The sequence below is a fragment of the Phalacrocorax aristotelis genome, chromosome 4 (assembly GCF_949628215.1).
Source record: "Phalacrocorax aristotelis chromosome 4, bGulAri2.1, whole genome shotgun sequence".
Classification (NCBI taxonomy): domain Eukaryota; kingdom Metazoa; phylum Chordata; class Aves; order Suliformes; family Phalacrocoracidae; genus Phalacrocorax; species Phalacrocorax aristotelis.
The window spans coordinates 26,614,906-26,640,900 of NC_134279.1; the positions used below are offsets into that span (position 1 = coordinate 26,614,906).

General features: G+C 39.0%; 1 protein-coding gene across 1 annotated transcript in view; it reads right to left on the minus strand.

The window, feature by feature from the left end:
- Positions 1-5,751, minus strand: part of SGMS2 (sphingomyelin synthase 2) — a 46,239-nt gene extending 40,488 nt beyond the window's left edge. The window contains exons 1-2 of the mRNA XM_075090698.1: positions 5,705-5,751; positions 5,087-5,118 (exon numbers count right to left, since the gene is read on the minus strand). The gene's annotated coding sequence lies outside the window, so the exon portion shown is untranslated. The remainder of the gene's footprint in view (positions 1-5,086; positions 5,119-5,704) is intronic.
- Positions 5,752-25,995: the final 20,244 nt, after the last annotated feature.

The window sequence follows — 25,995 nt, forward strand, 5'->3', positions numbered from 1 at the left end:
AACTTTTTAAATTGTTTAGTTTTAACAGTAATTATTACCTTACATAGGTGACCAATAAGGAAGTTTGCTGGGCTTTGTCAGGTTTTCTCAAGTTTTTTCAATTGCTGAAGACATTCTCATCTCTAAAAACCGTATACAAAGTAAGGGTAAAAATGCTTTTATTCTGAAGAACTAGCATTTTACACCATCAGCTACATTTGACATTACAGTTTCCTTGAATGGCAAAGCCAATTAAAGAGGTTCTTGCTACCTTCGACCCCCAAACCCCTCCTCTCCACTACTCATTCCTACCAAAGTGCTACAATTTAATGCTTCCTTTGCTATGACAAAAACCCCTATTTGTGCCTGTACAAATCAGCTCAGTGAAATGATCCAAGTTAAAAAACCCTTTGCGACTGGATTAAGCCCTTTTCAACTGGATTAACTCAGGAAAAACTCTTAAGGTATAAGAAGAACATTATGTACATGTTGTGTTCTCTTTGTGTGAGAGTGATTGATGACAATGGGTAAAAATGAGGCAGGAAAGAAGCCCCTTTCTTTAATAGACTGAGACTACTTTTTGTGCTGTCCAAGCTAATTTCACAGAAAGAAGATTCACATTTGCAGAGAACATGCAACATTACTAGTGCTGATGTGTGTTTCCGCAGTTCTTTTTTCTAAATTATCAACTTCCTCAGTCTTTAATGCAAGAGTATGAGTGGCTGAATCAACCCCAGTTTGTCCCAGAGTGTGGAAAACCTCCTTCCACGCATTACTTTTGGCCAGTGTATGGCAAATGACCTGTTGACCTCTCCTATCCACCTGGCCTTCACAAGTAGTGATCGGGTGCTTTTGTGCTGGCAGAAACGCTGCCACAAATGTACGTCCATTATGGTTTAGGATGCTATAGCCCACTTCTGAAGCTGAGCTACCACTAGCACTGCGTTTTGTAGTATGTGGGAGTTAGCTAAGTATTAGAGACATATTATGCCACAGTGCCTAAACGGGGGTTCTTGAGATGCAAATCTGCATATATTGATATAGAAACAGAAAGCACAGTATCTTAGAACAAAATGAGGCAATAATTTGTAAATAAGGGCAAGCATGGAAAAGAAATCAACTATGAAAAGATTAAAATATCACAACAGAACAGACATAGCAGAATCCAACTTCAAGACAACCAGAAGACGTATTAGTAGTCTGTGCCAGAATTTTCCGTTTGGCTAATAATGATTAAAACATCTCCCTATACTTCTTTCATGTTCCACTGCAATTAGAAAATATAGGAAATTGTTTATCCCTGATATTAAAGAAAAAATACTCCTCAAGTTTATATGCATAGTATTTAACTATTCTAGTAGAAGGTAGTTTAGCACACTGCAGCAGTAGCGATGTTTAATACATTTTATCATAGCTCAGGTGAAATGTAAGGAACTACCAGGCTATGGCAGTAGAAATTGAAGGCTTTCCTAGTCTTATCATATCTAGTATTTAAAAATGTTTATAGTCTTTTTAGTAGAGAAAAATATGTAGCATTGTTTATTTCGGTGTGGCACATCAAAAGGCATACTTTGTCCTTTGCCCTTAGGAGTTTCCAATGGGAATTTCGGTGGTATATGCACTGCTCTTCGTCAGTGAGTGATTTCAAAATGATGCAGAATCTAACACAGGGACAAGAGCTGCCACTGCCAGTGGTGTCCTACCATCACTGCAGCTGTTGGTACAGCTGCTGGTGTCTCTGAACCCCTAACGTTGAAGAGGAAGTTAACTAATACCTTCCAAAGCCATGCAATTCTCTGCTGACATTGCAAATGAGAGTAAACTATTCCAAGTGAAGAAAAGGAAGGTTGGGCTTTTTAAATTTTTCCCTCCGCTGTAGATAATGGGAATGGGGAGAGGGAAAGTTGACAAATGATTCTGAAGGATATTTTTAAGTTTTAAAGGAAAAAGTACAAGTTAGACACATCACTAGATCCTAACAGTAGCTGCCTAGGTTTTAAGAACCTGCACAGGGAGTGCTGAGTCATTCCAATATTATACAGAAGAATACCCCCCATAAGGGCAGCTGGGTAACATTAGTTTTAAACCAGAATATAAAATGCACTAAAGAATCTCTCAGGAGCGGCGCCTGTAGAGGAATGCGGTTTACAGCACTGACAGCAGCCAAGGTCAAATGAAAGTGCAGGTGCATATTACTTTGTTATTTAGATTTTAACAATAATGGCCAGACCTGTGGAAGGGTAATATTCTGTTATACTCCACATAGTCATATATTTGACATTATACAAACTGTTTACCCCAAGGGTAAATTTTGTTTTGGTTCATCACTGAAACTTGAAGACAAGAACTAGTAAAACCGGTTCGGTAAAAACTCCGACTTGGGAGTTTGGCAAGACTTATGTTTTGATTATAAACTAAGCGTAACTTCTAAATATTTTGTTCCTCCAAACTTAAAGAAGTTAAAAGTTATACATTTTATGCTATTTTTGGAAACAGGCAAATCTTGACTACGATGTTATCTTGTATTGGTGGGTGGTAAACTCTGCATATACATATTACAGAAAAAAAAATTTTGAGGTTTCACCATGAATGAAAAACCATGAATGCTGGGTGTGTGGTAAATGTAATCTGTCTTAAGATGTTGCTGTTTATGGCAGGTAACCACTTACACTGGTTTCTATCCACTTTTTGAGGTTAACCAACTAGATTCCAGTTAGATATTAATGCCAATTAAATTTTCAGGTTATATACTAGGGCATCACTGTATTCTAGATTCTCCTGAATTCTGTTTATGTGAATTGCTTCAGTTACAAACCTTATGTCTCAAATGTAGGTCTTTCAAATCAGATCCAAATCATTCTAGTGAGAGCCAGTTATCATTGTTCACATCAATATTAATTTTTGAATCCTAATTATAACAGTATAAAGACTGATCTGTGTACTTCACAGACCTTGGATGTTCACAGAGAAAGGCATTTCCATGCGTTTTTCTGCCTATTTGTAGCTGTAGAGCCAAACAAGGATAGGCCATCTAAATAACCACATTTCCTGATTTCCAATTTTCATTTGTGCGTAAGTACATAAAAGTATAAATATGACAAAAAATGTATCAAACTCCTTGCTACCCCCATTATGGAAGCACAGGTTCTAACTATTAGCATATATGCACAGATTTAAAATAGAAATAAACCCTGAGAAACGAATAGCCATTATTGTTCCCAAAGCTGAACACTGAAAAGCAACTTTTTTTTGTTGGTATCTGACTTTGTAATTAGAAGAAAGCTAAAAGAACTAAAAATCACTATTAGCTATGGAATTAATGGATAGTTTGTGTGACTTAAAGGAAATAACCTCTATTGAATTGGTGCATATGTTTGCAGTTTGTTTTGTGAAAAGAACAGAGTGGTGTTTTGCAATAGCTGGCATATACAGTAGTGGGTATGTTTTATATCTGTATTGATCCTTTGTGGTGTCTTGTAAAAGAAGCCTGTAAATTATTCATGTCTAAACCAAATTAGATTCTAGAAAAAAATCCTTTTCTGAAATCCATTTTATGGGCAGCAGAATTGTAAAGTCAGCTGGCTTAGCTGTAGTGATTTCTAACAATCATTCGGTTACTAATAATACCTCAATCACCGTATGAAAACTACCCTCAGACACTGACTATAAAAGCAGTGGTGCAAAGTAAGTTTTGGTAACAGGCCTCAGAAGGCACCATAATGGGATATCTCTTTGCCCCAGAAGTGGTAGCCTGCTTATGTTGTTTCAGGGCAGGAAACAAAACCATGGGGATATTAAACGACTAGTCTAGAAGCTTGAGGCTAACACATTGAATGGTGTCTTGCCACATGTATATTCCCCTGAATAGGGGCCGCACTGTAAATCAACTAAGTGAAATGATCCATGTTTGCAGTTTTCAAGAGGAATGGAATCAGGCCTTCAGTGGGCACCCTGAAACAGTATTGGCCAAAACCACTAGTCTTCTTATTCCTCAGTTTAACAGTGCAGAAACAAAAATAAATTTGTAAAGTGATCGTCTGAATAATTAGATAAATATGTAAACACATTGTTTATAGAAAACATATATATACAAGAACTAGTAATGTTCATTGGGTACACTGATAATTCTTATCACTTCCTCTATAATGTGGGGTACTTGAGTCCTGGGAGGGAAAAGGTACTGACAGCTCAAAACTAGGAATAAGCATCTGTTACAGTCTGACATTTTTGACCAAGAGATTACTACACAGATACTTATAAAGAACAGATATTGTTTTAAATTTCCTTTTCTTTCTCATTTCATGAGTGCTTCCAAGCCTATTGTGCAAGGCATTGAGCAGCCTACAGGTACAGCTATGCTGTCTTCTTAGGCTGAGGTCATCCTGAACGGCATATAAAATAGCTGAGGTAGTATAACTTGTAGCACAAGAACTCTGTGCCAGCAAGTTGTCCAAATATTTACTTACCTTTATGGGCAGATTTTACAGCTGACACTGAACTTGCTGCCATGGCTACGCTGCTTCCAGTAGCTGAGCTACTTCATTTGAATCTAGCTTGAGTTTCTCTTCAAAACACTGCAGACATAACTCTACAGCTCTACAACATATATGACTTCAGTTACCAATATACAATTTTTTTTCTGTTCTCTTTCTATAGCATATAAGACATTGGAGGATTACTTTATGTATATCAATGAGGAAAAAAGCTTACATATAAAGCACAATTACTCCATAACAACTGTAAAGGGATTACATGCTAAAGCATGTAAAACCAGCTGGACTTAAAGGTGTTTCTCAAGCTGCCTTACACCATTAACTCCTCAGGAAACACTCAAGGCATTCCAGGATTTTAATTTGTGCTGTGGAGAGTCTTTTGGAGTTTCAAGTCTGCAAGTAAAACCTGCTTTTTTTTTTTTCTTACTTCTTCTGTGTTACTCCAGGTCTAGCGTAGCCTTTCCTACTGCTTTAATGTATTACAAATCAAGTTACTATAACTAAAGATGTACTGTTGAATTGGTAGATGGATGAGATGCTGGAAAATGGAGTTCAGTTTAGACTGTTTGATTTCAGTTTACTACTCTGTACCAAATCCAGATGTATTTACTCACCTTCCATTTTAGTGAAGCATGTCTGGAAAGACCTGTAAAGAGGGAGGAGACCAATAAAATTTATGTTAATAATTACAATACAAAGCCCACTATTTCTCAGTTGCCCCATAAACTCCCATGTAACTTGCCTTTAGATAGATCACATTTATAAAGATAAAAACAGATCAACCTTATTCAAATAGTTATGGTTTATAATTTGAATTAAATGTCCTATTGCAACCTTCCTTTAGATTGTCTGATTCCACACATACTTCACTATAAACCCCTAAATATTTACATATTAAATATTTATTATTAAATATTTATACAAACATTCATGCAGCTAACTCTTGAAGGATTAAAGCTGTGCTCCAAAATTGTTAAACTTTATATGGAAGAAATGCAGCCAGTTTGCAGACTATAAAATTCATCTTCTCTGGCTTGGCTTTCTAAAACTTTGGTATTTACTGTAAGTCACGTAGGCTTTCTTTAGCCAATCTAAAAAACCAGAAATTAACACAACCCATTCAAAAGCAGCTTGGATAAATAATTTCTCTTCTTTCTCATAACTATAGGAGACCAGGCATCTAGCTTAGTTCTGATACGTACCCAGTTAAAGTTAAATGAGATGAATCTTACCATATCAGACAGATCTGGCTTCTCCAAAGAACATGTTAAAGGTAGTTTATTTTCCATGTCCTGGAAGAGGCAATAAGGTACAGCTTCAAATTAAAATAGTTGGACACGGAAATTAGTGAAGAGTAACAAACCATCTCTCATTTCAAATTTAGTATTATTTTTTTCCTCACAGTCTGTAGCACCCACTCAGTTTTTTGTATTGGGAGGAGACTCTTATAATCTGGATTGCTGTCAGTGGTGTTTTTCGAAGAACCAGCACAAAGCATTTCTCTTGACTGTTCTTAAAGTGTTGCAGCCTGCACATACGCACCAGATAATGTTTTGGCTGCACTGATGATTGAGTCAAGGATTTTGTAGGCAGGATCAGTATTTCGGGGAGTATTACATCTCAAAAACTACCTTATTTGGGTATCTAATAAGGAACATTGAAAGACATAAGGACAATATAATTCCTGAAGCCTTTCTTTCCACTTCATGGAGGGTCATCTTCATTTCATCTTCATTGCTACAGTTATAAAAGTTCAAATACTCCTCAATGATTTTAGGCAATGAACTGATATGCAGTATTAATACCATGCCATAATTCCATTAAGGCAGTGTTGAGCCTAATACATATATGGTATAGGGAAAATAATAGTTTTGGAAAAGTCTGCTCTGTTCCTTGGAAACTGAGAGCTGAGGTCAGAACTCCTTAAGGATATGATAAATCCTATGGCACATTCACAAGGACCCACACTTACATTCTTGAGTAATCTCAGCAAATTACTTGAGTAATTGCAGTTGGCTTAGTGGTTTTAAGTAGTTTAGTATTACTTCCTTCTTGGCTAAAATTACAGAAGAGACAAATTGCATGCTCTTTCCTAGTGGCAACTTTCCACTGCAGAAACACTAAAATTCAGGTTAGTTTGCCTATAAATACCTCCTTTTTAAGAAAAGGTTATAGTGTGTTCACAAAACTTACACTTTACAACTTCAGCTATCTCATGGTGTACAGGGATGCCTGGAACACATATTGATCAATGCTGCTACACACCTTTGCACATAGCACTCGAATTTTAATAATCTTTAGATGCATAGTACAAATTTTAGATGCATAGACAATTGAGTAATTGTCAGAACTGTTTAAAATGAGGCAACATAGCTTCTATTAATATTAGGAAAAAGTTATTATATAGTACTGTAGAATTATTTGCCCTAAGAATTCCATCCAATGCATAGTAGCCATCTGATGGAAACACTTGAAATTTACTGTTAATGCATTTCTGTAGACACAGGGTTCAAGCAGGCATCACAGACTCAGTGTGGTTTCTCTTGTAATTAAAAATATTTTCATTTAATGGCAAAATATTTTTGTTCATGTTCCAAGAACAGACCAGTGCAATCCAGTGTTTTAAACCAAATGTTTTCTTTTAGCTTTCCTCAAATCCTTAGCAGCCAAACTACACATGATTTCAGTGGATTCTATTCAAGCTCTCCCATATAAACCAAATGGCTTTCTTATAAATGTAGCAAAGAAGAGAAGCTGTGTTACACAGTAAATATCAAGTCCACTCTTATTGGAAAAGCTTACCATTTGTTCCATTTTCCATTGTTCCATGGAAAGGGTTACCATTTATTTACCAGAAATAAGCATCCTGATCCTTTAGCCAGCACATGGCTGAGATAATTCAGATCCATTAAGGTGTTTCCATAAACTTCAGTAGACCAAACTATACGAGGAGAGATTTGAGATTTAACTCACACTATATATGCTGATAATGTTTTAAAATGAAATCACAATGTAGGATGTCTATCTGAAGCAAAAGTGCAATTTTGCTTAGGTTGGGAACATCACAGAGAACTGCAAATGAGATACACTCTGGGAAAAAAAACCAGATTAAAACACAAAGTAGGCAGTGCAACCTGACAAATTCATAGCATACACACACAAAAAATCTGGTCTTCAGATACAATTCCATCAGCTACAATAATAGAATCTGGTTTTGGAAGGCATAAGGCACTATAATCCAGATGACAGAGAATTTAAATAGGGAAAGGAAATCTTCCTAATCCTCAGTATTGCTTTATTACATAATCTGGTTAAATTAGATCATCTGTACCAACTGCTGCCTTCAATGAGCTGCCAAACAAGCACAAATACTACTACCACCAATCTTTCGTTTTGCTTATTTAATGGGATCCAAGGTAAAAATTACTTTACAAAAAGTTTCTTGCTAGAATCATAGGAAAAACATTCAGTTGGAATAAAATAATTAAGGAGAAAATAGGTGTATCAGATCAAAGGCTTCCTCCCCCACTCCAAAATAGATTAAAAGCAGATCTTGATTTTATCATGCAAGTACAAGTCAAAGATACATTGTTAGCATGATTTGCTTTCATTTAATGCTTTTGTAATACAAATAACTTGAAAATACAACTCCCCTTAATATTCTGTTTTTCTATATAGCAAACAAATGTATTTAAAAACTTGGTGAGGGAGTGGTAGGTGTCTAAATAAATACACAGAAACCCCAGTGTTTTCTCATATAACAAACTACAATAGCACTTCAAAGTTTTGGACCATTTTCCATATATTATTGGTTTAGGGTGTAGCTGTGTGGAAAACTGTAAATGTTGTCTTTTGGTATTTACTTTACAACCCTTTGTAATCTTCAGCTATATTTATAGCTTAAAGTGGGAAGAAATCAAAATTAAAGAGGCCTGTTTGAACACCCTTTGTAATCAAATGCTTTTCCCATTTCTCCTTAAAATAAAAGCACAGCCTGCATGTTTGGCTCCCTGAGAGACCACCCGAAGAGTTTACATGTCCTGACCTTACAGCGAAATATCTTTGTGGAAAAGTGTAAGTTGCAGGAGCATCACAGAGAGGAGTCATGGATAAACTAGCCAATTTTTGTGGGGAGAAGGGGTCTACTTTGGTTTGAATTGGAGTGTTTATCTAGAAGTAAGAGGGAAAGGGTAAGGTTTTCTTGCCTGAGGACAACATAGGAGCGAAGAGGGTTGTTTCTGAGGCACTGGGATCGCGTCTTGCTAGTTCGCCGGTGCACCGGTTCAGTCCATCCCCACCACCCACTCCTGGCCAGACTCGGGTAGAGGTTTCAGGCCCCCAGCAAGGCGGTGGTGGCCCCAGGCCCCTCTGGACCAGCAACTGCTCTCCCCCGGGGCCGCCCCTGGCGAGGGGCTCTTGGCACCAGCTGCCGCCCCTCACCTCCTGCCCCAACGGCCGCCACCAACGGCCGGGGCCCACAGTGACCCTCTGCGGGGCCTTCCCTTGGGGGAGCCTGCCTTTTCTGCTCACCAAAGAGCAAACTTGCCCCCGTGATCCCAGTGCCAGGGTTACCTCCAAGGCCTCCTGTGCTTGCCTGGGCACAGGGGCCTCCAACAAGTGGCATCTGGCCTGGAGCGGGGGTGAGGCCGGACTGATGGCACACAAGTTGAGTTCGGTGTACCCTGGTCTCACCCATGCTGAGGAGACAGGAGAAAAGACCACCCAAGGGGAGGTTGCTCCAGTGAGTGCATGGCTGTGGCAAGGGAATGAACCCAGTTAGCAGCAGTGATGGAGGCCACGCAACGGTGGTGGTTGGTTATAACCAGAGACAAGCATCCAGCCAAACAGAGGCATCCAAATACAGAACCCAAGACTGGGGGTGAAAAATTGGCTATGAGTTACTTTATTTAGACTTTTGAAAATTGTTTCCATTGTAAATAAGGTGGTCTGAGAACTGCTTTTAGGTTTTGACTTTCCCAGTTGTTTATAAGATGATCAAGGCAAGGTTTATAAAGAGAATTGCTTTTTATTGGACTCACTGCTCTTTTTGGCAAAAACAACTAAGCTTTAGGGCAAACAAAAACTTCAGGCTTGTGCAGCACCATAGGTACATAAATTACAGGAACTCCTTCCCGTTTTGCCAAACGCTCTTGACCTAAGACTTTAAAGCTGTTGCTACGTAGTGAATATCCCTGAGGAGCAAAGTGGGGTTTTGGAGGGGGTAAACAGGAGCCTTACCAAATGAGGTTCTGGCTCTGGACTAGTCACTGTAGTGAAAACAGTCCCTCATTTGCTATAACTGAAACAAAAGTAGAACCGCTTGGAGAGGAGACAAATCTCCCTATCTCCCGTAGCAGTTTTGGAAATGTCCCAGAACTGTAGTTGTAAGAGCAGCTGGGTATGCTGTAAAAGAAACAGAATAGCAATGTTTTCTGAAATTTCAAGTAAGAGAGTTCACCTTATGGCCAGCTAACTTAGGCCCAGGTGATCAGATCACAGCTGCATTTCATTTAAATTTTGTTCCTTTATATTTGGACTGGAATCTTCTTGTTGCCTTTTGCTTCCTTCATTGCTTAATCCTTCTTCATTATTTCTTTTTTCTAAATAGAACAGAGGATCAGAAAAGATTTCATGGACTATGGAGTCTAGTTCTTTCCCACAGCAGTCAAAACATGTTGTATAATCCCATTTGTAAATTTATCAAGTTTTCATCTTACAACAGGTTTGGGGTTTTTGCCTCCATACTTCTATTGGGAAGCTGTTGCAGTACTTTATGTCCCTGTTAGTTGGAAACTTTTCTAATCTCCATGATAAATTTTCATGGCAATTTACTCAGGTGATCTTATTCTGATACTGAGTTCTACTTTAAGTATTTTTCCTTTTGCTGTTTCTCTTATCCTCCTTTATCCCTGGTATATTTGGAGAGCAGTAACAAATCTTTTCAGAGATTTTCTTTAAATCAGGAAATAAGGTAATAATTTAAATAAGGTAAATCCTTTTAATCTCTTCTACCAAGATTGTCACCAATTTTGCATTATTTCAGAAAAGGTCATAACAAAGTCTTACATAATAGGTTGTATACTTGCCTGTCTGCAGTAAAACTGTGGGGAGGGTTTCCTAGCTTCATTTGCCCAGTAGTACATAGCTCTGCTGCAACTGACAGATATACTAGGCTTTTTTACCCAAGTATCCTTTCTAAACTGTGAACTATTAGCTGGTAATAGAAAATTCCTGTAATTAATTCCAAAGTATACAACCTTGCACTTTGTACATTTTAACCTCATCCCCTTTCAGTAACTGAAGTTTAATGACCTTTATGATATTCCAAGCCTTTTCTAGTTTGACACTGCCTCCAGAATTTGTCATCAGAAAATGTCATAAGCACACACTTAACGCTGTGCCAAAATTAACTATGATACTATGCACTATTTTTAGTCTCCAAACTAATCCTAGAGAATTCTGCTGGTAACTTTCCTCCAAACATACACTTCCCCTTTCAATGCAACAGGTCGAATCTTTGTAATTTGCCCTGGTAGCGAAGATAGGACAATCTGTCCACCACCAAGAAATTTGTGGTTTTATCTGTAATTTTGATCTGATTCCAGTCCATTTCCTACCTCTGAATTCTTATTTTCTCTCACAGTGAAGCCTTTTTCCCCTTGTGGGCTAATTTTTGATGGACTAATGTATAAATGTTTAATAAGGTGCATAAAAATTAGTCTTATTTGGTTTATTTTAACTAGAAAAAGAAGTTGTTTTTATCTGAAAAAAAGGCAGCTAGGTAGATCTCATATAGTCTACTTTGCATAAAATAATTTTTTACTCTACTGGTTTTCGAATTTCCATTTATATTGATGTGTTAATTGTTCTTTCCTATGCTGTGTGTTTTAAAACCTTGCATACTATTAAAGTCAGTTTAATAGGGCTGTAGTTTACTTGGTTACTTCCTCTTCTCTCCCCATACTCCATTCGCTAATCTGTAGTAATATGGTACAATACTTGCCTCATTTCCTCAATTAACTAACCCTCTGCTTTTCAGTTCACCATTTCAGGCAAAGTAACAGAATTGGTAAAAGCTTGTCATTCCAAAAATAAGCTTGGTAAGGAGTACTGTGCTATTAGGAGCAGAACTGAGGTGCCTAAAGCAACAGCTACACAGGACCCTTTGGCTCTCTGCCTAATGGTCAGCAAATCCACAGGGGTTGTATCTACACCAGGGGTAAAAGGAGGAGCCTCGCTGTAACTGTATCTCATTTAAGTTAATCGCTGAAATGTCTGTTTTTCCTTGTCTTTGTTGTTAGAAGTCACTGTGATTTACCATAACAATTACTTAGCTGTTTGGTCTGAATCATTCTTCTCTGTCAAATGCTGTGTTCTTAAAAAGTTATAATTTTTTCAGTTGTTTATATTATCTTGACCTTCACAGATATGCTTCCTAATTAACCTGTGATGTTTTTTCCTCTATCTACACCGAAACAGGAAAGATGGATCAACTGCATGGTATTCTGACTGACCAGCATTCTGGAGAGCGTTGCCAGAATTTGCAAAGGGCACAAGTTCAAAAAGAAGGGTATTCCCATAAGGAGTGGTACAAATCCTACTGTGTAACAGATATGAAAATTGAATTTTTCCATGATGACATAGCACTGCAGAGCTGAAATCTCTAAGGCATCTGAAACTGTCATCCTTATATCCTTTTTTTTAATGTGAACAATAAAACTTGTGGTTTAGATTCTTACAACATCCATATCAAACTTACTTTAAAAATAACATTCCAGGATGAAACAATAATTTCATTGTTTGCCCTATGCTGCAGAAAGGGATAATGAAGGAGAATTGCAAAAATTTCAAGAAGGAATCTGAACTCCTGCTCCTTGCGTAGGGAACTGGGTTTTTCTTTGCAATATCTGCTCTAAATGAAGCCATTTAGCATACCCAGTAATGATGCCAGAGAAATTTTATTTTTGTTTAGTAAAGAAAGCACTTCAACCTAGAATTTCTGTAAAGCATGGGTTTAAAGTTTGACTATTTATCTGGAAATATGGAAGGCCTTAATATTTCCCACTGGATTCCAACTCTCCCATATTTGTCTGTCTTACTCTCTTAACACTCATAGTAGAAAGCCTTGGCCACAGACACTTTTGAGCTGTTTCTCCTGAAGCCAGAGCATCTGAAAAGACAGCTCTCCTCCTCTGACGCCTTCCTTTTTTAACAGTGGTCTTCAAGGAGTTGCAGTAGCTTATTCTACATCTTTGAAAACAATGTCTCCTAGTTGTTGGGTTTTTTTGGTTCATGCCCTCCCCAGATGTAAATAGGTGGTCAACATGTACCATGTCTGCTATTTCAGGGACATGCCTATTAAGATGAAGGCCTCTGCTTTCCTAGGCATCACATAGATCGATCAAAAGGCCAGAAGCCTGTGGGTTTCCTTATTGCCAAAGAGTGCATTTTGCTTCCAAGTTTTTTAAACCACAATGAATCAAGGGCTTCAGATATGAGCTCTGAAGTGAGAGACTACAGATTCTGAAGAGAGGCTAGTCTTGTCTACATATATTACAAGGACTGCTATAAATGTTACGTCTACCAGAGAGGCTTTCAAGCCAGTGGCCTGAAAATTGCAGTCTTAGATGGAAAGGGTGAGGCTGAAGTGAGGAGCAAAGGAAATTATCCAAACCTGCCAAATTGTATAGTTTCTGACAGGCATGGGGTGTGGAGGAGTGTGCTTGAGTTACTTTGTACAGGCACTCTTGATCTCATGTTTTCTTTCAGTCAGAAGATACATCACTATGTCATCTCAGAACAAGATGGTTTCTCTTTTATTATTTTGAGCTGTGAATCTTATACAGTGTAAAGCCATGGAAAACCACCTGCTAGATCTCAGTTACCCTTTTCTGAGTAAATAACATGAAAAGGTTGCATTGTGTAAAGTGCAGGGGAAAGTCTGTGAGACGTTTGTGTTCTACATGTCAAACATTGTTCTGTATGAAAGATTTGGCAGCCAACATTGTGCCTTTGAGCCCTCTCATGACATAGTATCTGTAGAGAAGAAACAACTGGGTTTATTGTTTGGTGTAATACAAAAGTTCAGGTTCTACACTTCCCTGATATACACAGACCCAGAGATTGTTTAAAAGACAAAGTGTGTAAGTTGCTTATCTTGGTTTTCTCTTTTTTCTCTTCTTTTCTTCTGTTTTTGTCAGGTTAGCCCATTCCTCCTTAGTTATATCTCTGGGAAATTTCCCAAGAAACCTATGAAATTCTCTTGAGAAGGATGTGTTCTCTGAGCTAAAAAAGACACATTAAACTGTACTTCTACAATTTCAAATTACACAGGAAGATTATGGAGGACGTACTCATATGTCAGATCAGAATAAAACTTCATAGGCTGCTGTGTAAATACGCACAGAGTGGTTCTTGATGTGGTTTCCCACAATAGTTGCTTTAGGCTTTCATCTGGTGCAGTTTTCACTGAGTGCCATAATGACAGGTTCCACAAAGGCCCCCTCATTCATTTTTAGTTCTACCAAACCAAAACAGAAAAAAAATCAGAAGAGAACAGCCAGTAGCTAAAACCAGACTCAGAAACAAAAACTTCAGCTGGTAAATCCTGTCTCCACACACTGGGGACTGGACACTATAACTCTGCTGAAAAACTGTATGTATATGTATATGTATATATGTATGTATAGATGAATATTTAGGATCCAAGTAGATGGAGACGGTTGCAGGCACACGAGGCAAGGTGCATGTGAGTGGCAGTAAGAAATGAAGTAATTTTACGGTATAGGTCAGTTTAACCAGGTCAAAGGGACTAAGCAGAAAGGCTCGGGATCACATGGAGCTACCCCCACAGCAGGTAGCCGGCTCTTCATGCATGGATGAAGTCAAGTAACAACTTTACCAAGCTAAGGGACTAAAACCAATGTGAGTTGAAACAATGTCTAATGAGTTCGCTGTGAAGATATTATCCCTAATTCGAAGAATTTTAATAAAGCAGTAAAGATCCTGTAAAGGATAAAGAAAAATTTAATAAGCAAAATTAGAATGATTCAGTTAGAAGGTACTTCATTTCCATCTCTGTCTGAGCTGTATTTTTTGTTCATTGGAGGAGTTTGAAATAATAAAGAGTAACATGAACAATGAATCACTATTTCCTGTCATGACCCTTCTCCTGATTATTGCAGGTTACCTTTCTATGACCAAATTCTACATGGCAACCTTCCCCTCCTGCCCACCCCCCTTCCCCCCCACCCCCTCCCCACCCCCCAAAAAAAAGCTTGTTGAAATATGGATAAAATATAAAATAGTCCTTTGGCAATATTTTGTCTTGTTCTAGGAACAAGACCATACTCTTCACTCTGCTCCACTGCCCAGCTCCTACAGAGAGAGAGTTTAAAGCTGCTTTACCTCAAGGTACTCAATGTAATTATTTATGTAAATTATTGAAGTCAGAGCTTTATGCGGAAGCATTTTGGCTTAGAAGCTAACCATCTAAATCCTCATGCTTCTTCCCCGCTGTACTGTAGATTGATTTTAGGTAGCACTCTGTTGATTGACTGCCGACTGAAGTATATAGATTGTGTTTGCATGTGGCAAGCTAAACCTAGATGTAATCATTTCTTCTACTCAAAACAACCGTGGTGTTTATTACATTAAATTGTCAGTGAATGTGTAAACACTGGAAGCATTCCAATGAAGTTTATGGAGCACTGACGTTTGTCTTTAGAATTTACTCTGGAAGAACAATTTTCTTGAAAAGATGACTCTCTATATGAATGCCTGCATTTCAAGTAATTTCATCTTGACCATGTGCTTTGATTTCCAGACTAACAGAAGACTGAAATGGGAGGCTTTGTGTAAAGGACAATTTGGATATGAATACAGTGATGATTCTGCCAGAGGTACAACTCACTTGACAAATTCAAAGCTGTCTTTGTTTTCTACCTCATTTAACTTCTTCCGTTCTGCTTCTTTGTCCTTCCTATTCAGATGTTCTCTTTTTTCAAATTACTGTGAGCTTTATTCTTTGTTCTCCCATAACATCTTGCAAGATGATGCTGCAGCACAATTTTCTAGAGAACAAAAGCACACTGTTGAAACATTCTCTTTCCTGCATAGCTGTATTTTATAGCATTACAATCCAACTCTGAATAATACTGTTTATATGAATAATTGTTCATCATAATAATAAATCTCCTAAGATTTCTGTAATTACTATTAGGTGTTCTCTTGAACATTACTCGAGTCCTTTGTGTGAATTAACATGTGAATGAATACATAATAAATCATGGATTGTAAAGGCCATATACAGACATAACCTTTATATGGATTTAGAAATGCCAAACAAACGGCAGCCACATCTGTCATGACCAAACGAAACACAATGTAATATGTGAGTTAATGCTGCCACAAACCAGGTCAGTCTGCCCCTTGAACACTTACCAGATCGTGCTGTTTGCTCCCAGTGCCTGGTGTGTGTTAAGCTTCTGGAGTCTGAAGAGACTCCAGTTGCTTCATTTGTGTTTGTATTGTGAGATGCAAACTTTAATGCTCCCTTCTGACACAGAACATACAGTTCAACAAACTGACTCCTGTGCTTGTTGTTGACTCTTCAGGCTCCTTTGTTTAAGCACACTTTCAAGAAGAATTAGATTTGCATGGACATTTTGGGCTATGTTTTTGTTCTTTCGGCATACATAGATGTGAAGGCAAAGACTTACTGAGTGGCAAAAGAATTAAAATATGAGGAGTCTTTAATTATAAGGTAGCAGATTTATTGGTTAGAAAACAGTATCTAAATGCAATGTGCTTTTTTCTTTCAAATCACTGGAAGTATATTTGTTCAATGCAATAGGACTCCTTCCTGCAATTGCCCTACCTGCTTTGGGTGAAAATGCCCAAGTACATTAGTTATTACTATTTCTTAGGTTCTCAGCCCCTCTTCCATAAAACTTCTTTATGTTTGTCATCACCTTCTGGAACCAGATGATATGTAGCTTAAATGCCCCATCCTTTTCTCTTGCTGCAGACTAGAAAGGGTGTGTTGTAATACAAGCATCTTCTTGTCCGAAAGATAACAGCCAAAATGTTACCATCTTATGCCAACTTCTCTTGGAATTCTGCTTCAAAACGCAGGTATAGAAATGACATATGTGCTTACAATCAATATTTTAAGTCTAAGGTAATTGCAGCTGATAATCAGACAGATTACTCAAATCGTTAATAAGAGGTACATGAGTGCAGACGTGTTCCACATAGACAGTTTATTCATTACAATGCTGAACAGTCATGCAGTTTATCTGATTGGATTCTATATTAAATGAACCATTAGATACTGGGGAGAAAGCCTGATATGATTAGAAGTGATTGTGGCAGAAAGATACTAAACAAAGAAGGATTCATGATAAGGACACATGCTTACAGTGCTCATGAAGTAATGATTTATTCTCAGTGAGATATTTTACAGATTGACATTTCAGAAAAACTTTCCTGCCAAATATATAGCTGCTCTTCTAGTTTCTTTGCCTCCCTTCCTCTCTCCATTCTTCACTTGCTGATGCAAGGAGCTCTTTTTACTCTTTTCCCATCTCAGTATGTCCTGTTCTGAAGGCCTCCAAGGCCTCATTCCTGGGGCTATGTTTTTCAGTATTTCTCCCCTGAATTAAAAATTGAAGCTTTGCTGAACAGACAGGTACCAGCCTGGAAACATTATCTGCTGTCACTGAATGGAATGCCAGATTCTGGATGCAATTCCATCTGGTCTGCTCACTGAATAGTTTGCCCAAGAGATTGCGCAGTCTTTTTCAGACAGTAACAACAATTCCAGACCTTTTTCCAGGGGTGACTTTTGTGATCTCATTTAGCTCTATGGTTAGAGACCTCTAGTGACTTAAAGATTACTCCAATGAGACTGCAAAGTTGAAAAGGTTTGAAAGGTCTATGTTTCAGAGACCTTAATAAAACTCTCCCTCCCATTTTTACCATTGCTTATAACAGAGGACTCTTGAGGAGACAGAAAGGAGTCAAGGTACTAGATAAATAGGTCTGACCAAACTGACCGTACCCACAGGAAAGAACAATTAAACTGCCAGCAATTTTTTGTTGGTTTTTTCCGTTTCAATTTCGCTGTCGTGTTTGTCAGCGTAGCAAAGAGTATTGTTCTCAGACATCAAAAGGAATGAAAGGAAACAAACGATTACTCTAGCATTTAGAGATTGATCCTGTTAGCTGCTGGGCTACTGGGCTGAAAGCCTCTTAACAAGGGCTAAACCTTCAGCTCCTTTTGATTTGATTAAGTGCACTAATCATCTGTTCTAACTTAAGTCAGTGAGAGATCTGGGTACAAACACTTCACCGGCTGTTCTCTGTATTGCTCTGACCAAAGCCACAGTAAAGTCAATATCTCTCCCAGGCACTGAGATTGCTACTTGAGAAACAGGTTAGCTGTTAGTTAACTAACCGTCAAACCAACCATTGCTGCTGCCACTGTTAACCAGAAGGGTAGGCCACAGGAAGAGACCGATTCCGGGTGTGAAGTATCACCAAGACAGCTTGCAACAACAGCTCTGCTCATAACTCTGGTTGGTAATGCATCTCATTGTGGATTAAAGCAGTTATTCTGGGAAAATATGAATTCTAAGTTCCTTAGAGATGTCTTTAAGAGAGTCTTTCAGTTAAAGCTGCTTCAGACTTCCACATCTGGCAAAAAATTCCATTATCTTTAACCTTTAGGAAAGTGTCTGTAGTTTGATTAAGTGCTTTAGATTAGAGGTTTCCCTGTTCCTCAGTCGGTGGATTTAAGCACCTTATGAATTGAACTAGAAATGTGTTTCGATTCTCTGTTAGCTTTGGCTCTTGGGTGTTCTCCACCAAAACACATTTTATAATTCTATACTAGTAAATGCCACTATAGTAGGAAAATTTTCTTTAATGTATGTGACATAGTAAAATTTAAGGTGTACAAAAAGTCTTTGGTTTAAAGCATTTTCCTCAAAATAAGTAGCTGCAATGAAAAGAATGATTACTCATATGCTACAGATGGGAAATTGAAACACACAATGTCAAGCCAAAGGTGTTTAGAGTCAAGTAGTAGTTTTGCAGACTTACTTAAAGTACTTGTTTTTCAAGGATGGCTAGCATCTATGTGGCTTCAGTAGTTCTCGGTATTCCTCCAAAACTTATGTCAAAAGGTCTGATACTGAGCAACACATAATGGAGGTATAATGAAGAGAACAATGAGGTCGCCCCTCAGCCTCCTTTTCTCCTAAATAGACAAGCCCAAAGTCCTCAGCTGCTCCTTGCAGGACGTGCCTTCCAGCCCTGTCACCGGCGTTGTTGCCCTCCTCTTGACACATTCAAGGACATTCACATCCTCCTTAAACTGTGGGGCCCAGAACTGCACACAGCTCTCAAGGTAAGGCCTCACCAGCGCTGGATATGGCGGGATAATCACCTCTTTTAACCAGCTGGTTCTGCTGTGTTTGATGCACCCCAGGATGCGGTTTGCCCCCCTGGCTGTCAGGGCACGCTGCTGGCTCATGCCGAGCCTGCCTTCGGCCAGCACCCCAGGTCCCTTTCTGCAGGGCTGCTCTCCAGCCACTCCTCGCCCAGTTTATAGCGGTGCCTGGCATTACTCCGTCCTAGGTGCAGAATCTGATTTGGTCTTGTTAAGTTTCATCCCATTAATCATAGCAAACAGATAGTCAGGCTGCTACAGTTGTTTCCAACAGGTGGGTATGCTTGTGGTACAGCCCTTCTAGTTAGCTGTCCAAAAATCTTTTCAAGATGAGATAGATGTTTTTCTCCTAAACGTGTTATTCTTAGGAGGTGGATTTGCATGTTGAGAGAAATAAATTATTGAAAAGCACTCTAATGGCTCACTTCCCATTTGCAACAAATCAAATGACTGAATAATAAATTGTATTACAAGTATTTCTGAGAAAGAGCTTTCCTCATTAAGGAAATTTTTGTGTTCTAATGACAAAAACATTAACTAAATGATGTATGCAGTGAGTAGCAAACAGAAAGTGGTAGAATACTTGTAGCTGGTGTGAAAACAACTCAGTAGCATAGTGACATTAGAAATTACTTTGCAAATCTTTATGCACACTGTATTTATTTTAGCTGAAAACTATCTACTCTTTTGGAAGGAACTTCCCTTTCAACTGTTGTGATTTGGCAAGAACAGTCCTAGGGACATTATGTCCTGGGATTGTTGACAATTGTGAAAGTCCTCTGTATGTCCTCATCCCTAAGAAAACAAAGTGTTAGTTCACATTCACTTTCTTTCCCAGCTTGTCTCTCCTACGAGGATCATAGCTAAGAAGAGCTGGTCCTTCTTTGGCTTTAGGGTAAGAAATGCTGCATATCTCTTCTCCTTCTTTTGCCCACCTGACAGGAGCTGTAACTGCTCATCCTTCTCCCAGTTTTCTTCTCTATCTTCCTGCCTGATAACCTTCTTCTGTTACACTCCTAATCCAAGAGGTCCTACCTATCTTACCTACAGGATTGCCACAGATTTTCTTTTTCCACATAATGTCACATCCAGAGATGTGGAAAAAGAAAGAAAGAAAAAAGTAGCTTTCTCCAAATGTTGGTCAAAACTTTAATAGGAATAGAGAAATTGCCTTTAAAGTTACGATGTCTTTAGTTTTGCTTCATTAGAGATCCCTCTATCTAAAGTTTCTCAGTCTTGCTCCTGATTTTTAAATCAACAATACACCTGTCCTTGTGTCTGTCACAGACTGATACAAGAAGGTGAAATTATATAGTACCTAAATTAAAAATAAACAATGTTATGTGGAAAATAGACATTTGTCATAGATAATATTTTTGAAGTTTTGAACATTGAAATTAGGACCAGATTTTTTTAAGGGTGTTAGTTACCTAAAGACAAAGAGAAGCACGCAACAATGTATTCTGGTTTCTAGGTGTATGTCTAATTCCCAATCAAATTAACCAGTGCTCCTGAAAATGTCAGCAGTCACCTGGGTCTACCTGAAGTCACTGTGTACCTATGGAGTACATGGATAGTCGATTATCTTCAAGAATCCAGCACTTAGCTCTCCTGTGAAGTGAACTTTTTATGTTGCTAATGACAAAGAACAAAATAAAACCAATAAACCCCAAACCCGACAATCACCAAACTGAAAGGCAATGGCCTGAATTATTTCTTATTCATGGAATGACCTCTAGTGGTCATCACAGCTTTTACAGCAGTTGACATGCCAGCGCTCGGAATATTCTAGAGATGTGCAATTTTTTGCAAAATATGGAGCATGAAGATCATCTTTTTCAAAACTGTGCACGATCCACTTCTGCTCTACACCTGGAAGGCTTCCTTGTTTCACTATTAAAATAATATTTTATTTCATTTAGAAAATGAGCACCCTGTGAACTCTGCAGGAGTTTTAAGCCAGAATTCTACTATCTACATGACCCCTTGCTGTCTCTCTTTGCTAGTCAGTACCTCCATCAATCTACCTCTCTTGAACTTTGTCAGAGAATGCCTTCCATCGGACACCACAGCATTGCTGTGTAACCTGGTACCTTGTATGACAGCTGTTCAGCTTATCACAACATCATTTTGTTTCCTGGAACTGGCCACCAACCATCACCTCTCACTGCTGGCCAAAACAGACCACTTAATTCTGAACACTGATGACCCACGGAGTCAGTTTATCTGGCTAAAGAGCAAACTCAGCAGATGGAATACTGGCAGCATAATTGGGAAGAGAGCTCTAATCCTCAGTATTGTGGGACATAAAAAGAAATCCGAGTTGAACGTTCAGCAGTATGTCAGAAAACAAATGGTATTCTCATCACCCAGGGTTTTTATTAACATTTCTGCTGATCTTTCTGTGGCTTCTTTAAACAGCTGGGCCAGATTGTTCTTCTGCTGGACGTACATATCAGTCCAAATATTAAAGAATTTATTAAAAGCTTTTGCTAAAGTCATAGAATGCATCCCCAGAAATACCTCCTCTGTTCCCATCTTTCTCAAATATGGGAGTTATACAGGACTTCCTGCATTTGCATATTTTGTATGTAGATAATCATATCTTGTCTGCAAACCCAAGCTGCATTATAGGTGAAGTATCTGCACGTTAATCTCAGGTAGTTTTTGGCAGTCATGTTTTTCACTACACAAACCCAGTGACAGAAGAAAAATAGCGCCTCCATCAGGAGGAAACCACCGAATACAGAATTTATGGTAGAGCCATTAGAGATTGCTTCACAGTCCTACTTCCAGTGCTGAAAAGTACTTGAGAAGAGCTTGAACAAAATGCTTAATCTGTTTAAAAGGCATTCTGAAGTTCTCACTTAACAGAATGGTGTCAAAAGAAGAATGATTTATGTGAGAAACAAAGTTTGGAAACAATCCTGACAGAACAGTGATGAGCTTTTTCTATCTATGCAGCATCATCTACATTGAAAACGTTATCTTTCTCAAAAAAAAACCCTCAACCCCAAAAACCCAAAACAAAACTGCAGGCAGCCTGCATGACTACCTGAGTTACACTGCTGTGGGTATTTTTCAAGAAAAAAAAAATAAATTAATAGATGCATCTTTAGTTGACCATGACTTCATCAGAATTTGATCAGAATGCTTACCAGAGGAGCATTTGCAATTTCTACCCTGACTTCTCATTTTATTGAAAGTGACTGCAGTAGGTGGATTCTAGAGAATGCTTCATGAATATTGGTTTTCTTCCTAGAAATAAGAGAACATACATCTTACAGATAATATTTGTAGGTAAGGCATTTCTGGGTTTGCGTATCAGTCATATACAAAAAGATGGTCAGTCTTGAACAGCAGAATAGTTTGGCTCTAGTTTGTAGTCAAGACTAATTCAGAAATTCCTTTTATGTTATAATTGATGTCTGGAAGCTACTCAAAATAATCTTGTCTATTTCTGAACACCCTAAAGCTTGATTTAGCTCTGTTGTCTCAATTGACATATTGGGACAGATTGCCTCATGTACGTAAGTAAAAACGTACTATATTAAAAAGTAAATATCGGACATAATGATTTTTTAATATTATGATTAAATAACTAATTTATCTTTAAAAAGCTGATTTTTCCCCTGCAAATTTGTACATTTCTTTGGAATATAACCTAAGATGAAATCTTTTCATCTTTTTCCCAACGTGGTCAGTAGCTTGGATTTTACTGGAGATTGAAACTGTATGGTACTATGTATCAATCTGTTTGGTAATGTTAAATAATGCACATTGGGACGCTGACTATATTTGGGATTGATTGGTATCAAATAGTGTAACTGGCTATGCAGAAGCTAACTCAGTAGAGAATTATTTTCTATGGCATTATGCCTATGTAGAATTGAAAGGATTTCCCTATGAGTTGGTCTGGTCAGCATTTCCATGTGTAGAATTTGCTTTTGGCTGTCAGTCCTTCTTCAGTGGTATTATGTGGATGTAGGATGCTTTGTCTCAAACTTCACCTGTGCTCAAAGCCTTTTTTTCTCAACCTTCAAATCAGATTCCAACACATTTTCTTTAACTAGTCCCTGTGCTGCCTATAAAGATTCTAGAAATTCCTTTTTAACAAGTACCTCAATTTTTCTGTGACTTCCTTTTTCGAAATTAAGCACAAGAGTAGTGAGTGTTTTGGTTTTGTTGCTCCTGCAAGAACGTTAAATCCAAATTTACTATGGTAATTTTACAGAGTAGTGCTTTGACAGAAGTATTCACCATCACAGTCAACTCAAGAATACTAAATCCTGATGGTTCTGCCAGAGGTAGAGTGGGCCTTTTTGGGGGCTGACTAGCTGAAGACTTAGCTCATAATACCACTTCTGCTGTCGTTTCCCTACCAGACTTAACATTTAGTTAGTGCACAGGCATACAGCACGTGAGCTCCACAGAGAAGGGTTGCAAGAGTACCTGCTGTAGTGAGAACAGTTTTGCACCTCAGGTTGGAAGCAAAGTAAGAAATAACAGCAGTTCATCAGAGATTGTTTATTGATTTGAATTTCACTAAGGGCTCCCACAGAAATTTGCTTTTCAACTTCAGAAAACATGTGGCCTGGATATCTAAATCAATCCATCATGAAAGATTTCAGGAAAGTGGAATTGGAACTTACCCCTTAATAGGCATGCAGAACTTACACACGGCCTTACAAATAATTCATAGGCTGTCCATTTTCTCCAAATCTTTGTATAAATTAACATGTCATTGATTCCTATGTTTAAAGAATGCTCCTCTTCTCTCCCATTTTAATAGTTTAAGGAGGTTAAGATGTTAGAGAGGAAAAATCTATGGGCAGTTCTGGATGGACTTATATGTCAAACTTCTGAGCACCAAAAATACATTTAGATTTTCACTGAAAAAATGTTGACAAGAACTGACGAATTATGAATTAGCCTTTGTAACATATGTAAACATTGGTTATTGCCTGATATATGTCATCTGCACACGTGGCTTTATGACATAGTTAATATTTTACTATACTATATATGCATACTTACGTATAAATTATTTGAGAATGTCAGTGTAATCATAAAAGGTGACCTGTTTCAAAAATTGCTGTTCAGAAATGTTTTTTTATTACCTCTAAGATTATGTCATCTGTCTGACCACTAGTGTCTGTATTTGCAGTCACGCTTTAGATTTCACTAGCATATGATCCATCCATCACTTTTTTGGCAATATTTTGTGGAAGGAATCATGCAGCTCCCTGCCTTCAGTCTGTTGGGCAGTATTATACATACATTTTGATTAATACAACTGCATTTTCTTCTTTTGGGATTTTCCAATCTGTAAATACCATTGCCTAAAACTTTACCTGTGCTCAAAGCCTCGTTTTCTCAACCTTCAAATCAGAGTTCAACATAGTTTCTTTAGAAACCAGGTAGCAAAAAAGATGGAACCCCTCACTGGCAAGCAGCTGTCCAAGGCAAAACTCCTATGGAGACCATTTGAAAAAGTCCAGTGTATCTTGCTCCCAGACAATGCGCAGGTATCACACGGGAGCCATATGTACCTGTAAGAAGTGACTCGCATAGTTAAGTGGGCTGCATGTGGTTTTTGATTTAATTTACAACTCTTCCAAACTACCGTCTTCCCACTATTGTCTCTCAGACTGCAGAACCTGTTGGTCTACAGTACCCATCTGTATCAATACAGTTAGAATACAATAATAGCATGCTGGTTCTCCTTCCACGCTTAGGGGAGCATGGCGTGAGGGGTTTTGCTAATTAAAATCCAGGCCCTGGCTCCGTCGCTGTTTGTCGTGGTCAGAATGTCCGCATACAGCCAGGGACCATCTACTGAATGGTTACTTGCAGGGCATGTACGTGCTGCACAACCTTGTCATTCAGCTTGAGCCTAAAGAAATAACTGCAATTGTTGTCTCTCTTAGATATGTTTTATTAATTGCCTGAGAGCATTTCTAATTATTTATCCTGATCTCAGAGATAAGGATTTTAAGCTTTTAACCTTTTTTAAAATACGGTTTAAAACCAACACCGTAGTATCTTTGGCAGGATGTCTTTCTAATATACAGGAGTAATCATTCATGCACAAAGAGGGCCTTTTTATTTCCTTTTTAAACTGACAGGGAACAAACAATTTACAGACGGATTTTAAGTGGGCTAATATTTTTACAGTAAATGCAACTCATGTTTCCACCTTAAGATTAGCACTTAAGTGCTAAAGCAATGCCTTTCTTGAACTAACATAAATGGACTAATATTTTCACAGCAAATGTAACTCCAGTTAGGATGGCACCATCTCCCCGTTAAGATTAGCAGGGGAGTGCTGAAGGAGGTCCTTTCTGGAAGGAAGAACGCAAGAACTTCTGGTTCTAAATTGACAGTAAGAGATATTTCCTAGAACGCAGCACCGAATTAGCTTTTTTTTGTTGGGGAAATCCTTGTAAGGTGGGGGATGTGATCGAAACAATCCTTGCCTTCCAGGTCACTCGTGACTACGTCACCGCCGGTGCTCACTCCGTTGCTTCTCGGAGCGTCACCTCCAACCTAGAGCTTTGCAGCAAAGCCCTCTCTTTCTTCAGAGGCAGGGCAGAGCGCTCCGCTTTGGCTGTGCCTTTAGCTTGCCCCCGTCACAGACAGATGCGACAGCCACTTCGTCCCCACCCCCGCCCCGACTTCTCCTGATGGCCTCGGGGGCACCACAGCCTCTCCTCCGCCTCTACGTGGCGACCGGGGGAGCTTCTGTGTCACCGGTGCCAGCCGGGCGACCCCGCCCGCAGGAGCTCCGGCCTCCCGCTGCCCCGGCCGCCCCCGTTTCCAAACGCGCGGCACAGACCGCGCCACCCAAACCACCGCAGGCCAGACGGGCACCCCCGCACGGCCGCCCTGACGCGGCGCGCCGTTACTGCGCGGGCAGAGCGGTAACGGCCGCGGCCATGGGGCCGCCGCGGCGGCACGCCCGCGGGCCGGAAGTACCTCCTCCCGCCGCCGCCACTACTGCACGCCCTGGCCCGCATCACGGCGCGGCGCACGCGCAACGCGGGGCTCCTCTGCCCCCTCTGCCCC